The following is a 13495-nucleotide window of genomic DNA, read 5'->3' on the forward strand; positions in this document are numbered from 1 at the left end:
AACCCGAACAAAACTAAGTCGATTACATGATAAATCTCATCCAACCCATCACCGTCCAGTAAGCCTACGATGGAATTACTCACGCACGGCGGTGAGCATCATGAAATTGGTGATGGAGGAAGGTTGATGATGACGATGGCGACGGATTCCCCTCTCCGGAGCCCCGAACGGACTCCAGATCAGCCCTCCCGAGAGAGATTAGGGCTTGGCGGCGGCTCTGTATCGTAAAACATGATGAAACCTTCTCTCCGATTTTTTTCTCCCCGAACGTGAATATATAGAGTTGGAGTTGAGGTCGGTGGAGCCTCAGGGGGCCCACGAGGCAGGGGGCGCGCCCCAGGGGGTGAGCGCGCCCTCCACCCTTGTGGACAGGGTGTGGCCCCCTGGTGTTGATTCTTCTGCCAATATTTTTTATTAATTCCAAAAATATTCTCCGTAAAGTTTCAGGTCATTCCGAGAACTTCTGTTTCTGCACAAAAATAACACCATGGCAATTCTGCTGAAAACAGTGTCAGTCCGGGTTAGTTCCATTCAAATCATGCAAGTTATAGTCCAAAACAAGGGCAAAAGTGTTTGGAAAAGTAGATACGTTGGAAACGTATCAACATCCGGTGCTTCAACAGCGTTCGCCTCAAGATCCCCAAGGTGATGGATGAGGCCATCATTTCAGCATTCTCTGATGGCGTCCGCGACGTCAAGATGAAGGAGGAGCTTGCTATCCACGAGGAGCCATGCACGGTACTGGAGATGTTCAACATGGCGACCAAGTGTGCGAGAGTTGAGGAGGGGCGCCACTCCCTCCTCGAACTCCCTGCAGCTGACCTAGAAGAGAAGAAAGCCAAGGCCAAGGACGTGAAGCGCAAGGGGGTAGCCGTGCTCGCGGCCGAGCCAGATACGAAGCGCGGTCGGGACCACCCCGAGTCGTCCAAGAGCAGCCGTCCGTTCTGCGCCTTCCACAACGTACACAGCCACAACACCAATGCCTGCCAAGAGCTCAGGGCCATTCGAGATGGACGCTATGGTCGATGCCCCGAGCGAAATGACTGAGGTTATGGACGAGGAGGAGGACGAAGTGGAGGACGCTGGGACGACCGTCGCCCTCGTCGGGAGTGGCACGACCGGACTCGCGAGGACCACTGGTAGGACCAGCCTCGTGAGGGCGCCTAGAGGGACCAGCCTCGTGAGGACCGTCCTCAGGGCAATCCTGGCCTCCCTCCGCTGCTGCTACCGCCAAGAAGGAACGACGACCACCATCAGGACGAGGGGGCTAGGGGCTTCCAGGAGTCGCGCGCTATCGCTTGCATCTTGGGCGGTGCTCAGGCCCCAGCCTCCCAGCGCATCTTCAAGCAGTTTGCTCGCGAGGTGAACGCGGCCCTTCCCAGGCTCGAGGCCACGCACCCGCTCAGGTGGTCCAAGTGCGCCATCACCTTCAGCTCGTCGGACCAGCTCAAGTGTGCGGCTACTGCCGGCGCCCTCCCGATGCTTTGCTCACTCGTCATCAGCAACGTCCAAGTCACCAAGACCCTCATCGACGGCGACGCAGGGCTCAATGTCCTGTCCGTCGAGACGTTCGATAGCCTCCAAGTGCCATACGATCAGCTACATCCTACCAAGCCTTTCTCAGGAGTGACCGACGGCTCCACCACCCCGATAGGGCAGGTCCGCCTCCCTGTCACCTTCGGCCAGCGCAACAACTACCGCACCGAGCTCATTGACTTCGACGTCGCCCACATCCGCCTGCCGTACAACGCCATCCTTGGGTATCCGGCATTCGCCAAGTTCATTGCGGTGACCCATCACGGCTACAACGTCCTCAAAATGCCAGGAAGCGGCGGAGTCATCACGGTCCCCTGCAAAGAAAGAGATGCAGTGTGCTCCCTGGAGCGCGCCTTCCAAGCCGCAGCAATCGAAGACCCCGACAACGAAGGCACCCTGTACCCTCCTGAGGCCATCCCCAAGAAGAAGAAGCAGCTACTCCATCCAGGGCCTCAGGGGAATGGCGTCTCCAATGGACTCACATAGGAAGGCGTGCCCGGCGTCCTCCTCGGGCAGGGCTCGGGGGCTGTCTTCTGGAGGGCCTCAGACCTGGCCAACGTCACGAGGGAGGCGCTCGGGCACCATGTGGAGGCGTGCTTCACAGCACGTCTCCCTCAGGAGGGCACTGGGCGAGGAGCGTCTAGTGCTCAGGAGTTCATCGTCAAGGCAACCCAGGAGCTTCAAGAGGCAAGGAACATACGCGGCGACCGCCGCCCACCACTCGGCGCAGCTCCCCATCCTGGCGAGGACGGTGGGCTGCGCGTCTGCGTCGACATTCCAGGGCTCAACAGGGCCACAACTCAGGAGTTCTTCTGGCCTTCGCGCGTTGGCCGGTGCGAGGGTCCACCTCACAGCTATGTTCGCATGCCGTTTGGCCTGCCGAGTGCGGCTGTCATCTACCAGCGTCATCTGCGGAGCGTCCTGGCGGCTCAGGAGACCAGGCACCACGCAGTCCGGGCAGAAATGGAAACGGTCCTCAAGGAACCACCCGAGCCCCCAGAGCCTCCTGAGGCTCAAGGCCCTGGTGGCTCGTGAGGAGCGACCTCTTCAGCGCGCACCTTCAGCTACCTCAACACTCCTTCGACAACGGTATCAGGTGACTCTTTCCAATTCATTCAGTTGGGGGTGCCCCTCGGGCAGCGTTATCCCCAAGTCGCACGGGTCCGTCCCCGCGACGTGTATCCTTTTGCATCTTTAGCTTACTCAGTCGGGGGCGCCCCTCGGGCTGCATTATCCCCAGGCCACTCGGGTCCGTCCTAGTGGCATGTATCGTTCTTGCATCTATCTGAACTAGCTTATCTCCCTACGTGGTTTCCCTACGGCTATCACTTGTCTGATTACATCTCGCGGCATCCCGCATTGCTAACCAATCTCCTGTTTACCCCGCGGCGAGAGCTCCACATATCGGCACGACGCTTGTGCTCGGGTCCGTCCCTGCAACACTGATAAACCTGAGACATCAAGCTCTGGCTCACGGCCCGCTCCGTGCACGTCACCTCGTCAGATCCTTAGTGCCTTCGCCTTCTTGTGGAACAATCGACAGCTGGGTAACCAACTCGATCACGGACTGTATTCCCTCTCCAACTAACTCGCAGGAATCTCCGGAGCACTAGCTACTGGTGGCCCCGTCAGCTCGTTCCTTCTCTCGTGCCATCCGCTTGCGCATGGAAGGGGGGCTCCTGAGCATAGCCCCTCAGGAGCTCTTACTGACTCTCCAGCCCTCACCCCCTGGCCTTGACCACGGCATCGCGACCTGGCATACCAGCGGCGGCTGAGCCTTGCTCGAGGGTCGGGACCCGAGAATGCAGAGCACTCAGGAGGGCATGAGATGGGAAAGGATCTAACGTGAGCCTGACCCAGTAGAACCACCACCGATGCACGAGCCAGGCGCGGCACGGGGACTCGACCCAGGATCGGCAAAGATAAGTCACGCATTCTAGCCGGCCCAGCGCTGAGACACAGGATTCCTAGATCATGCAGCTTTGCTACGGCGACGCCGCTTACCTTTCCTACCTTCCAGGAGTCGCTTACACGCTAAGGGGGACCTCCTGAGCATCGCGCCTCAGGGGCTCTTACCGGACCTTGAGTCGCTCACCTCCTGGCCTTGACCACGACATCGCGACCTGGCATACCAGCGACGGCTGAAGCCTGCCTGGGGACTGGGGCCTGTCAGCGTAGAGCGCCGGGCTGCCGCAGGGATGGAAAGGGGGGACCGAGCTGGAGCAAGACATGCGAACATAAGCTTTTATAATGGGGATGATATTAACACAAAAGGCGCTACAGATTCTTTACACACCCCCGTGGGGTCCATCTTAATTCCTCGCAGTGAACAAAAGGAAAAGACTATCGGAAGCTATAACTACGGGCGTCGTCACTGACGCCATCATCAACAGTGGGCTGCGGGAGGCCGACGCCCGCCCCATCCAGATCAGCGTCGGCGGCGAGCGGACGCTGTTGCTGCGCTCCGGGCACGGCGAGAGCTCGGGGGCACGTAGCTATCATCGCTCGTCTCCGGAGTCTCGTAGGGCTCGGGAGAGTCGCTAGTCTCCCAAGCACCATCGCTGCTGTCGAAGAACTACTGGCGAGGGCAGTGGCAGGCCCGGCTCCTGCCGCTGTGCCGTCCCGATGACCCCCTCCAGGGTAGCACTCGAGGCGGAGGCCTTCCTCATCGAAGACCTTGAAGAACATCGTGGAGGCGCCATCGTATTCAAAGTGGATGGCGAGGGCGCTGTCGGTGTCAAAACCGGCGGATCTCGGGTAGGGGGTCCCGAACTGTGCGTCTAAGGTCGATGGTAACAGGAGGCAGGGGACACAATGTTTACCCAGGTTCGGGACCTCTCTATGGAGGTAATACCCTACTTCCTGCTTGATTGATCTTGATGAATATGAGTATTACAAGAGTTGATCTACCACGAGATCGTAATGGCTAAAACCCTAAAAGTCTAGCCTGTATGACTATGATTGTCCATCTAAGGACCTGGCCCTCCGGTTTATATAGACACCGGAGGGATCTAGGGTTACATAAGGTCGGTTACAGAGAAAGGAATCTTTACATCATGGACGTCAAGCTTGCCTTCCACGCCAAAGAGAGCCCCATCCGGACACAGGTAGAGTCTTCGGTCTTCGTATCTTTACAGCCCATCAGTCCGGCCCACGTCCAACAGGCCGGACGCCCGAGGACCCCTTAGTCTAGGACTCCCTCAGTAGCCCCTGAACCAGGCTTTCAATGACGAGGTGTCCGGCGCGCAGATTGTCTTCAGCATTGCAAGGCGGGTTCTCCTTCCCGAACACTCCAAGATATTCTTCGGACGCAACGAACGTGTCCAGATCTGTAACACAAGTACCGCACATACAGCCGTAGAGAGTATAATATTTCACGAGTCCCATCTACTGACAACTTTTGGCGAGATAACATCACGCCTGCCCGGTCATTATTTCGAACCGTTTTCTTCTGCCGTTCCGCATTTCAAGATGCGGTTTCCATTGGCACGTCTTGTCAAAGTAGAGATCATGTCCCCTTATTGCGGGATTCTCATCAATACGAGCGTGCGTAACCCAACCGTTCCATTGGAAAGATTCCATGGGAATAGGCAGGTTTTCGGGCTTAGGAGGAGGCGTTCGATACCCGTTGCCTTTATAAAGGTGCAAAGGGTTATCTTTACTTACGCCAAACTTCTCCTCAGCCTCCCCAACCTCGAGTTCTAGCACCCAAGGCTCGATTCCATTGCTTCAATCTTCCCAGTCATGTCCGGACCCAGTCCGCAGGGCCGATGGATGGCTTCCTCTGTTATAGAAGAGGATATTGTGAAGCTCCGGGCAGCTAGATACCTGACCGCGGAGATCCCCCATAGGCTTCCTGCTCAAGGACAGGTTATTCCAACTCCCAGACCCAGTGAGAGGGTCGTATTCATCTCTCACTTCCTCCGAGGGTTAGGATTTGCTCTTAACCCCTTCGTCCGGGGGCTCATGTTTTATTACGGACTAGATTTTCACGATCTAGCCCTCGATTCTTTCCTTCACGTTTCGGCGTTCATCATCACATGTGAAACCTTCCTCCGAATTCCCCCACACTTCGGCTTATGGCTCAAGACTTTTAGTGTAAGGCCGAAGGTGGTCGACGGGAAACAGGCGTAGTGCAGCGGTGCTGTAGTGAGCAAGCTTACTAATGCTCTTTGGCCAAAAGGCTCTTTCACCGAAATTTCCAACCAATGGCAGTGATAACCCACAAGTATAGGGGATCGCAACAGTTTTCGAGGGTAGAGTATTCAACCCAAATTTATTGATTCGACACAAGGGGAGCCAAAGAATATTCTCAAGTATTAGCAGTTGAGTTGTCAATTCAACCACACCTGGATAACTTAGTATTTGCAGCAACGTATTTAGTAGCAAAGTAGTATGGATGTAACGGTAACGATAGCAAAAGTAATATTTTTGGGTTTTGTAGTGATTGTAACAGTAGCAACGGAAAAGTAAATAAGCGAAGAACAATATATGAAAAGCTCGTGGGCATTTGATCGGTGATGGAGAATTATGCCGGATGCGGTTCGTCATGTAACAGTCATAACATAGGGTGACATAGAACTAGCTCCAATTCATCAATGTAATGTAGGCATGTATTCCGAATATAGTCATATGTGCTTATGGAAAACAACTTGCATGACATCTTTTGTCCTACCCTCCCGTGGCAGCGGGGTCCTAATGGAAACTAAGGGATATTAAGGCCTCCTTTTAATAGAGTACCGAACCAAAGAATTAACACATAGTGAATCCATGAACTCCTCAAACTACGGTCATCACCGGGAGTGGTCCCGATTATTGTCACTTCGGGGTTGCCGGATCATAACACATAGTAGGTGACTATAGACTTGCAAGATAGGATCAAGAACTCACATATATTCATGAAAACATAATAGGTTCAAATCTGAAATCATGGCACTCGGGCCCTAGTGACAAGCATTAAGCATAGCAAAGTCATAGCAACAACAATCTCAGAACATAGTGGATACTAGGGATCAAACCCTAACAAAACTAACTCGATTACATGATAGATCTCATCCAACCCATCACCGTCCAGCAAGCCTACGATGGAATTACTCCCGCACGGCGGTGAGCATCATGAAATTGGTGATGGAGGATGGTTGATGATGACGACGGCGACGAATTCCCCTCTCTGGAGCCCCGAACGGACTCCAGATCAGCCCTCCCGAGAGGTTTTAGGGCTTGGCGGCGGCTCCGTATCGTAAAACGTGATGAATCCTTCTCTCTGATTTTTTTCTCCCCGAAAGTGAATATATGGAGTTGGAGTTGAGGTTGGTGGAGCGTCAAGGGGCCCATGAGGTAGGGGGGCGTGCCCAGGGGGGCAGGCGCGTCCCCCACCCTCGTGGACAGGGTGTGGGCCCCTGACGTGGATTTTTCTTCCAGTATTTTTAATATTTTCCAAAAAAGATGTTCCGTGGAGTTTCAGGTCATTCCGAGAACTTTTGTTTCTGCACATAAATAACACCATGGAAAGTCTGCTGAAAACAGCGTCAGTCCGGGTTAGTTCCATTCAAATCATGCAAGTTAGAGTCCAAAACAAGGGCAAAAGTGTTTGAAAAAGTAGATACGACGGAGACGTATCAACTCCCCCAAGCTTAAACCTTTGCTTGTCCTCAAGCAATTTAGTTGATAAACTGAAAGTGATAAAGAAAAACTTTTACAAACTCTGTTTGCTCTTGTTGTTGTAAATATGTAAAGCCAGCATTCAAGTTTTCAGCAAAGATTATGACTAACCATATTCACAATAACTCTTAGGTCTCATGTTTACTCATATCAACGGCATAATCAACTAGCGAGCGATAATAATAAATCTTGGATGACAACACATTCTCAAAACAATCATGATATGATATAACAAGATGGTATCTCGCTAGCCCTTTCTGAGACCGCAAAACATAAATGCAGAGCACCTTTAAAGATCAATGACTGACTAGACATTGTAATTCATGGTAAAAGAGATCCAATCATAGTCATACCCAATATAAATTAACAATAATGGATGCAAATGACAGCAGTGCTCTCCAGCTGGTGCTTTCTAATAAGAGGGTGATGACTCAACATAAAAGTAAATAGATAGGCCCTTCGCAGAGGGAAGTAGGGATTTGTAAAGGTGCCAGAGCTCGGTTTTGAAATAGAGATAAATAATATTTTCAGCGGCATACTTTCATTGTCAACATAACAACAAAGAGATGGCGATATCTTCCATGCTACACACATTATAGGCGGTTCCCAAACAGAATGGTAAAGTTTATACTCCCCCTCCACCAACAAGCATCAATCCATGGCTTGCTCGAAAGAACGAGTGCCTCCAACTAGCAACAGTCCCAGGGGGAGTTTTGTTTGCAATTATTTTGATTTAGTTTGCATAAAGCATGGGACTGGTCATCCCGGTGACCAGCCATTTTCTCGTGAGTGTGGAGCGGAGTCCACTCCTCTTGATAATAACCCGCCTAGCATGGAAGATACGGACAACCCTAGTTGATACATGAGCTATTCGAGCATACAAAACAGAATTTCATTTGAAGGATTAGAGTTTGGCACATACAAATTTACTTGGAACGACAGGTAGATAACGCATATAGGAAGGTATAGTGGACTCATATGGAATAACTTTGGGGTTTAAGGGATTGGATGCACAAGCAGTATTCCCGCTTAGTACAAGTGAAGGCTAGCAAAAGACTGGGAAGCAACCAACTAGAGAGCGACAACGGTCATGAACATGCATTAAAATTAATAAACATTGAATACAAGCATGAGTAGGATATAATCCACCATGAACATAAATATCGTGAAGGCTATGTTGATTTGTTTCAACTACATGTGTGAACATGTGCCAAGTCGAGTCACTTAAATCATTCATAGGAGGATACCACCCCACTATACCACATCACAACCATTTTAATAGCATGTTGGCACGCAAGGTAAAACCATTATAACTCATAGCTAATCAAGCATGGCACGAGCAACTATGATCTCTAATTGTCATTGCAAACATGTTTATTCATAATAGGCTGAATCAGGAATGATGAACTAATCATATTTACAAAACAAGAGAGGTCGAGTTCATACCAGCTTCTCTCATCTCAATCAATCCATCATATATCGTCATTATTGCCTTTCACTTGCACGACCGAACGATGTGAATAATAATAAGAGTGCACGTGCATTGGACTAAGCTAGAATCTAGGAGCATTCAATAAACAGGAGAAGACAAAGCAATATGGGCTCTTGGTTAAATCAACAATAATGCATATAAGAGCCACTTCAACAATTTAATCATGGTCTTCTCCTATCGACCCCCAAAGAAAAGAAAAGGAAATAAAACTATTTACACGGGAAAGCTCCCAACAAGCAAAAGAAGAACGAGAAATCTTTTTGGGTTTTCTTTTTAATTACTACTACTACAGCAAGAAAAGTAAACTAGCTAAAAATTACTACTAATTTTTTTCTTAAGGTTTATTAAACACACAAGAAGAAAGCGAGAAAAAGAAAGTAAACTAGCATGGATATTACACCGAAAAAGTATGAGCACCGACATCTAGCAATGAGTGTGTGAACATAAATGTAATGTCGGTGAGAAATACGTACTCCCCCAAGCTTAGGCTTTTGGCCTAAGTTGGTTTATTGCCACGGATGGCCTGGCGGATATCCATAGTTGTAGCCGGGGTCGTACTGAGATGAAGAAGACTCTGATTGCCACTGGTTGGAAATCATCTCCGGATCCCACTGGTAATTAGACTGTCGTGGGGGTTCAAATTGTGGTTCCGGCTCCGTGGCCGGTGTAGGGTTCCGGTAGGCGTGAATGGCCGCCAACGGAACGAGATACGGACCTTCAAATAAATTAAACAAGGAGGGAGCAGGCAAGGTAATAGTCTCAGGGTGATGTTTATCAAAGAACAATTTGTATTTAAGCGCCCCTTCCCTATTCTTAACAATAAAGTCATGCGCTACCATACTCTTATAATCTAAATAAGCAGTGGGCGGCAATTTTTCTTCTTTTTCATAGTGCCTAATAGGTATGTTATAGTGTGCAACAAGGCGTGAAGCATAAATACCTCCAAAGATGGGGCCCTTTGTACGGTTCAGACTTAACCGTTTGGCAATAATACCGCCCATACTAACAGTGTTATCGCAGAATAAACCATGGAACAAAATAATAATATCAGGAACACTAAGGTTTCCATAGTTTCCGCGACCAATTAAGCAACGACTAGCAAATATGGCAAAGTAGCGTAAAACAGGAAAATGTATACTAGTGATTCTTGCATCGGAAACCTTCCTGGTCTCCCCCACAGTGATAGTGTCAATAAACCCATCCACATCTTTACGATGTGGTTCATCTAAACTACCCTCAAAAGGTATTTTGCAAATCTTGCAAAATTCATCTAGTGGCATCTTCTTAACCACATCATATAAATGAAACTCTACTGAAGGAGGTGATTCCTTTGGATAATAGTAGAAGTTTTGCACAAAAGTATTGGTGAGTAAGAGATACTGTTTGCGTTGGTCGCGGAGGAAGTCGGTGAGGCCTGCATTCTCAGCCAATTCATAAAAATCATCATAAATCCCGGCTTCTCTCAAGAAATCATTGGAAGGCCATTCACACGGCCTAACCTCCGCGGTGCGAGGCAAATTATATTTGGGCCTATGTGCCTCTTCACTTTGCTTTTCCTTCGAGCTTCGGCTCGATGAACCCCTCAAAAAGCTCTTCATTATTTTCTGAAATTTTCTGAATTTTTTAGTAACTTCAAATAAAAGTGAACCAAACTCAACAAAATTGATAGCAACTACTCCTACAAGTGCCTAGAGACTATGTCATGCATTAGAACTACTTGGAACCATATAAATTTGGCATGCAAGCTCAAGAACATGGTCACCTAGGCATCACAAATTTGCAATGAATAAAGCACTAGAACAAAAACTAATTGGACCAATGGAGGAGTCACATACCAAGGAACAATCCCCTCAAGCAGTTTTGTGAGAGGTGCTTTGAGCAAGGAGATCAAAAATCGCAGCAAAATGAGCTAGAACTCGTGCTTGAGCTGGATGGTGATTTTTTGGGAGGAAGAAGGAGTGTGTGGGTGCAGGAATAAGTGGAGGGGAGCCACCGTGGGCCCACGAGGCAGGGGGCGCGCCTTGTAGGGGTGGGCGCGCCCTGGACCCTCGTGGCCAGGTGCTTGCTTCCCCTGATGTGTTCTCAGTGCCAGATATTCTCAAATATTCCAGAAAAAATCATATTCCATTTTCAGGGCATTTGGAGAACTTTTATTTTTGGGGTATTTTATATTGCAAGGATAAATTAGAAAACAGACAGGAAAATACTATTTTTACTTTATTTCATCTAAATAACAGACAGTAGAGAGAGGGTACAGAAGGTTGTGCTTCTAGTTTCATCCATCTCATGCTCATCAAAAAGAATCCACTAACAAGGTTGATCAAGTCTTGTTAACAAACTCATTCCGAATAACATGAAACCGGAGAAATTTCGAATAACACTATGTTACCTCAATGGGGATATGCACATCCCCAATAATAAGAATATCATATTTCTTTTTGACAGTAGGAAGAGGAAATTCAAAACCTCCAAAAATAATCGATGGAATTTTTCCAATAGAATTTATACTATGAACTTGAGGTTGTTTCCTCGGAAAGTGTACCGTATGCTCATTGCCATTAACATGAGAAGTGACATTGCCTTTGTTGCAATTAATAACAGCCCCTGCAGTATTCAAAAAGGGTCTTCCAAGAATAATAGACATACTATCATCCTCGGGAATATCAAGAATAACAAAGTCTGTTAAAATAGTAACATTTGCAACCACAAGAGGCACATCCTCACAAATACCGACAGGTATAGCAGTTGATTTATCAGCCATTTGCAAAGATATCTCAGTAGGTGTCAACTTATTCAAATCAAGTCTACGATATAAAGAGAGAGGCATAACACTAACACCGGCTCCAAGATCACATAAAGCAGTTTTAACATAGTTTCTTTTAATGGAGCATGGTATAGTCGGTACTCCTGGATCTCCAAGTTTCTTTGGTATTCCACCCTTAAAAGTATAATTAGCAAGCATGGTGGAAATTTCAGCTTCCGGTATCTTTCTTTTATTAGTAACAGTTTCTTTCATAAAGTTAGCATAAGGATTCATTTTGAGCATATCAGTTAATCGCATACGCAAAAAGATAGGTCTAATCATTTCAGCAAAGCGCTCAAAATCCTCATCATCCTTTTTCTTGGATGGCTTAGGAGGAAAAGGCATGGGTTTCTGAACCCAAGGTTCTCTTTCTTTACCGTGTTTCCTAGCAACAAAGTCTCTCTTATCATAACATTGATTCTTTGATTGTGGGTTATCAAGATCAACAGCAGGTTCAATTTCTATATCATTATCATTGCTAGGTTGAGCATCATCATGAACATCATTATTAATATTATCACTAGTTTCATGTGCATTACCAGATTGTGTTTCAGCATCAGAAATAGAAATATCATTGGGATTCTCAGGTGGTTCAGTAGTAGGTTCACTAGAAGCATGCAAAGTCCTATCATTTTTCTTTTTCTTCTTTTTAGAAGGACTAGGTGCATCTAAATTATTTCGCTGAGAATCTTGCTCAATTCTCTTAGGATGGCCTTCAGGATACAAAGGTTCCTGAGTCATTTTATCATTTTGAGCTTTAAGTACTTGTTCCACTTGAGTGGTGACCATAGAAGCATGTTTAGTAATGAGTTTAAGTTCACCTTTAACTCTAGACATATAATCACCTAAGTGTTAAAGCGTATCGGAATTGTATTTCAATTGTCTACCAAAATAAGCATTGAAGTTTTCTTGTTTGACAATAAAATTATCAAACTCATCCAAACATTGGCTAGCAAACTTAGCAGGAGGGATTTCATCTTTATCATATCTATAGAGAGAATTTACCTTTACTACCTGTGTCGGGTTATCAAGACCATGAGTTTCTTCAATAGGTGATGGATTAAGATCATATGTTTCTTCAACAGGCGGTAAATTAAGACCATGTATTTCTTCAATAGGAGGTAAATTCTTAACATCTTCAGCTTTAATACCCTTTTCTTTCATAGATTTCTTTGCCTCTTGCATATCTTCAGGACTGAGAAATAGAACACCTCTTTTCTTCGGAGTTGGTTTAGGAATAGGCTCAGGAGTTGGCTCAGGAGCTGGCTCCGGAAGTGTCCAATTATTTTCATTTGTCAACATATTATTCAATAGAATTTCAGCTTCATCCGGTGTTCTTTCCCTGAAAACAGAACCAGCACAACTATCCAGGTAATCTCTGGAAGCATCGGTTAATCCATTATAAAAGATATCAAGTATTTCAATTTTCTTGAGAGGATGATCAGGCAAAGCATTAAGTAATTGGAGAAGCCTCTCCCAAGCTTGTGGGAGACTCTCTTCTTCAATTTTCATAAAATTATATATTTCCCTTAAAGCAGCTTGTTTCTTATGAGTGGGGAAATATTTAGCAGAGAAGTAATAAATCATATCCTGGGGACTACGCACACAACCAGGATCAAGAGAATTAAACCATATCTTAGCATCACCTTTTAATGAGAATGGAAATATTTTAAGGATATATAGGTAGCGAGATTTCTCATCATTAGTGAACAGGGTGGCTATATCATTTAATTTAGTAAGATGTGCCACAACAGTTTCAGATTCATAGCCATGAAAAGGATCAGATTCAACCAAAGTAATTATATCAGGATCAACAGAGAATTCATAATCCTTATCAGTAACACAGATAGGTGAAGTAGCAAAAGCAGGGTCAGGTTTCATTCTAGCATTAAGAGATTGCTGCTTCCATTTAGCTAATAACCTCTTGAGCTCATATCTATCTCTGCAAGCTAAAATAGCTAAAGCAGATTCTTTTTCCAGAACATAACCCTCAGGAATAGCAG

The sequence above is a fragment of the Aegilops tauschii genome, chromosome 7 (genome assembly GCF_002575655.3).
Source record: "Aegilops tauschii subsp. strangulata cultivar AL8/78 chromosome 7, Aet v6.0, whole genome shotgun sequence".
In the NCBI taxonomy this organism is placed as follows: domain Eukaryota; kingdom Viridiplantae; phylum Streptophyta; class Magnoliopsida; order Poales; family Poaceae; genus Aegilops; species Aegilops tauschii.